This window comes from Neoarius graeffei, chromosome 2, assembly GCF_027579695.1.
Source record: "Neoarius graeffei isolate fNeoGra1 chromosome 2, fNeoGra1.pri, whole genome shotgun sequence".
Classification (NCBI taxonomy): domain Eukaryota; kingdom Metazoa; phylum Chordata; class Actinopteri; order Siluriformes; family Ariidae; genus Neoarius; species Neoarius graeffei.
Window position 1 is genome coordinate 114,334,310 of NC_083570.1, and position 4,704 is coordinate 114,339,013.

The 4,704-nt window shown below is 47.4% G+C and overlaps 1 long non-coding RNA gene across 1 annotated transcript; it reads left to right on the forward strand.

Moving 5' to 3' along the window:
* The first annotated feature begins 359 nt into the window (after nucleotides 1–359).
* LOC132874976 (uncharacterized) lies at nucleotides 360–1,357 on the forward strand. The gene is made up of 2 exons (XR_009651737.1): nucleotides 360–915; nucleotides 1,121–1,357. It is a non-coding gene; the product is annotated as an uncharacterized LOC132874976 (long non-coding RNA).
* The last annotated feature ends 3,347 nt before the right edge of the window (nucleotides 1,358–4,704 follow it).

The window sequence follows — 4,704 nt, forward strand, 5'->3', positions numbered from 1 at the left end:
CGTCTTGCACCAGGCTTTGGTGGATTGAGGTCTGATTACAGCCAGAATCCACCAAAGCCTGATACGTATCCATAGGCGGTTTTAAACGGGGGCCGGGGGGGCCAGTGCCCCTGTAAAATTGCTCCTGGCCCCTGTTGTGGCCCCTGTGCTGAACAGGTAACAAGATTTATTAATTTTGACATGCGCTGGCTCAAAGATCGGAACTGACATGACGGAGTGTTCTACACGGACTCCTTAAAGCGCTACGCGCACACTGTTACCTGCAGCAGAAAGACCCGCAGCAGCGCGAATTGTAAACTTCGGACGTGAGAGATAACAGCTGCAGCCCTGCAAGGACTAGGCTACTGCAAAGGGGGCGAAGGTAAGGAAAATTATTCAATTTCGTAACGTCAGTGTTTGCACATATCCGTGTTTTACTGTTGTTGTTCACTACAATAATAAATCCGTTTTATTGCGCTTTCTTAAAAGTGCGTTGCACAGCAATAAGTAGCCTAACTTAATATTTTTGGGAAATGGGTAAAATAACCGACAGTGTTTAACCTTCTTGTAAAACTTTAATGGCCTTTTGATATGTAGAGGCTACATTCCTCTCCGTTTACTTTTTAGTATAGACCTACTGTAGGCTATCATCATGGAAAGGAGCAAGAAGGACATTATGTCCTTTTTTGCCCCTGTTGGCAAAAAGCAACATAGAGAGAGTAAGGAAGATGAAGATTATGAAAGAGGAGAGAGAGCCAGAGGTGGAGAGAGAGCCAGAGGTGGTGGTTGGAGAGGTGGAAAGTGAGGCATCTGAAAGGCAATCTGAGAGTGAGGATGAAGACATTCAGGATCAGATTGAGGGACAGAATGTGGGACAACCCAACAAGTCATTGGGACAACCAGATTCACCATGCATATCAAGTACAGCACCATCAGGTTTGTGATGTTGAACAAATGTATGTGTGTGAGCAGTGTCGACCTACAATTCATATAGCCTACCCTGAAAGTGTGAAGTCTGAATAATAATTAATAAATATAAAATACAAATAATAGATATAATAATAAATTAATAAATGAATAATGATAAATAAATGTTGTTCTCAGTCGCACTCCCATATTTACTGTATTCATCTTTCTCCAGATATCAGCAAGTGCTTGGACGACACTCCAGTGCAGCCACGTCTGAAGAAAAGGTTCATTGTATGCAAAAATAGAAATCTTATTTTACAAAAAAGAGAAACATGGTTTTAAGATTTACTGAGCACAATTTATTTTATGTTTAGGCTATTGAGACAGAATGTTTATCTCATTGTATTTATGCTCAATGTATTTTGTTTTGGTTTTAAATAAACTAAACAAAACATTTTGAACGCCTAAATATTGCCATGTTTTGCTCATATGTGCCCCCCTGAAAAAACACTGGCCCCACCTCGGCCCCCCTAGTAATTTTGGTCTAGAACCGCCACTGTACGTATCCCCTTGGATACTCACCGGTATGCGATACTCTCCGGCCCGATCGAGGGCAGCTCCTGGCGCGTCGGGGATCCGGACCACCGCGCCCGCCTCCATCGCCGAGCACTGATGCTGGAGGTGCCCCGGCTCCCCGCAGCGCCAGGACACCAGCCCGGGCTCTCTCTCTGCACCAGTGTTCCGGATATCACTCACCTGAGGGGGGGGAAGACACAGACATGGAAGTAGGAGAAGATAGGACACCGCGGGTGCGGGGAGCCGGCTGGGGTGGAGCCGGCCCCCGCCTCTGCGGTGGGGGAATGGGGTGAGGGAGAGGAACAGAAGGACAGAGAGAAAGAGAGGGGAGGGGAGAAGGGGAGACATGCTGTCCTGCCGTTGGAACGGCCGCCATATGGTCCTCCGCCAGCTCAACGTCCCTCTGCTATCTGGGATGTAAGACCATGACAGTTCTTGCATGATGTGAATGCCCAGATACTGAAAATCTCATCTCATCTCATTATCTCGAGCCACTTTATCCTGTTCTACAGGGTCGCAGGCAAGCTGGAGCCTATCCCAGCTGACTACAGGCGAAAGGCGGGGTACATCCTGGACAAGTTGCCAGGTCATCACAGGGCTGACACATAGACACAGACAACCATTCACACTCACATTCACACCTACGGTCAATTTAGAGTCACCAGTTAACTTAACCTGCATGTCTTTGGACTGTGGGGGAAACCGGAGCACCCAGAGGAAACCCACGCAGACACAGGGAGAACATGCAAACTCCACACAGAAAGGCCCTCGCCGGCCCCGCAGCTCGAACCCGGACCTTCTTGCTGTGAGGTGACAGTGCTAACCATTACACCACTGTGCCACCCCGATACTGAAAATATGACATTAAATTCAAGATACTTGTAACAAGGGGAAGCCATGGCCTAATGGTTAGAGAAACAGCTTTGGGACCAAAAGGTTGATAGTTTGATTCCCTGGACCAGCAGAAATGGCTGTAGTGCTCTTGAGCAAGGCACCTAACCCCCGGGCTGCCCCCCGGGCTGCCCCCCGGGCTGCCCCCCGGGCTGCTCCCCGGGCTGCTCCCCGGGCTGCTCCCCGGGCTGCTCCCCGGGCTGCTCCCCGGGCTGCTCCCCGGGCTGCTCTGGGTAAGAGCATGTTAAATGCCTGTCATGTAACTTTAAGACCCTTTAGTGGTATTCTTAAAAGTAGTGGTGACATTAAGTACATTTAAATGTTAAATTTAGTAACTGTAAGTGACATCCAAAATGTTATTTTTAATAGCATTTCATTTGAAGAGCATGTTTGAAGAGTTGGCAGTACTTCTTCCCAGTGAAGTTTTGGAACGAGTCTCTGATTTCGCAGAGAAGGCACAGATTTCACAACATACCAAAGGCAAGGAATGACAGATATGCAAATTCCAAACATTGCTGTCTAAAACCACCTCCTCCAGGAAGACAGAAGTGCTGACTTGGAGGAAGAAATCTGACCAGGCTACACAACCAGACATAGAAGACAAATGGGTGAAGAACTTATCTGACAGGGTACTCACCCAACCAGAGAAAGAGGTTTTATCCAAGGGACTTAACTTTGCAGTTTCACCAGAGCGGATACCAGTGGTAGATCTCATCACAGCCACAGAGTCAGCCATCAGAAACAACAATCTGACCAACACAGAGGCAGAACAACTTAGACTGAAGGTATCAGCTGCTCTGTCTGGTGCAAAAGCACCCCCCTCCAACCTCACCAGCCAAGAAAGGAGGGCTCTTACATTGCTTCAAAGAGACCGGCACATCACCATCCTTCCTGCTGACAAAGGGAGATGCACAGTGGTGCTAAACACAGTGGACTACCACTCAAAGATGACCAGTCTCCTCAGCGACACAACCACCTATGAAACATTAAGGCGGGACCCGACCAGTTGTTACAAAAAGAAAGTTGTTAGCTGCCTGCAACAACTAGAAAAGGACCAAGCCATCAACCGATCTCTGTACTACAGATTGTACCCTGGGGAAGCCATTCCTCTCATATACGGACTCCCCAAGATTCACAAGGAAGGAGCTCCACTCAGACCTATCATCAGCAGTATAAACTCTGTCACCTATAACATTGCCAAACACCTAGCCACCATCCTGGCTCCTCTTGTTGGGAATACGCTACATCACGTCAAAAACTCCCAAGATTTTGCTACTAAAGTTGCAGACTTCAAACTAGACTTAGATGAAACCATGGTTTCTTATGATGTCACTTCTCTTTTCACCTGCATTCCCACCACAGAAGCAGTTGAATCTGTTAGAAAACGACTCCTTCAAGACAACACCTTACTGGATAGAACGAACCTCACCACGGACCAGATTTGCACCCTGCTTGACCTCTGCCTGACTACCACTTATTTCCAGTTTAATGAAAGTTTCTACAGACAGAAGCATGGATGTGCCATGGGCTCACCAGTGTCCCCTATTGTGGCCAATCTTTACATGGAGGAAGTGGAACATAAAGCTTTGACCACTTTTTCAGGAGTTGCTCCCAGCCACTGGTTCAGATATGTGGATGACACCTGGGTTAAAATCAAAGCCCATGAAGTGGAAGCCTTCTCTAAACACATCAATGCAGTGGATATCACCATCAATTTCACTCGGGAGGACGTAAGTGGGAATAATCTAGCCTTCTTGGATTGTGATATACACACTAGACAAGACAGAAGCCTTAGCATCGAGGTCTACCGGAAACCCACACACACGGACCAGTACCTACTCTTCGACTCTCACCACCCACTGGAACACAAATTGGGGGTCATTAGGACCTTGCAACACAGGGCTCAGAACATCCCTACAACGGTAGAGGGAAAAGAGAAGGAGCAGAATCACATCAGGAAAGCACTTCAGAACTGTGGGTATCCCAACTGGTCTTTCTTCAAGAGCAGAAAAAGGAACATAACGGACAAGGAGGATAACAGGAACAAATGCAAGAACATTGTCATTCCCTACATTTCTGGTCTATCTGAGAAACTCAGGAGGATCTTCTACAAACACAACATTCCAGTACGTTTCAGACCCAGTAACACCCTGAAGCAGAAACTGGTCCACCCTAAGGACAGAATACCCAGACACAAACAGGACAACGTGGTGTATGCAATTCAGTGCAGTGAGCAATGCACGGACTCATATTGGTGAAACCAAACAACCGCTTCACAGGCGTATGGCTCAACACAGGAGAGCCAATTCCTCAGGCCAGGACTCTGCTGTCTACCTTCATCTTAACAAC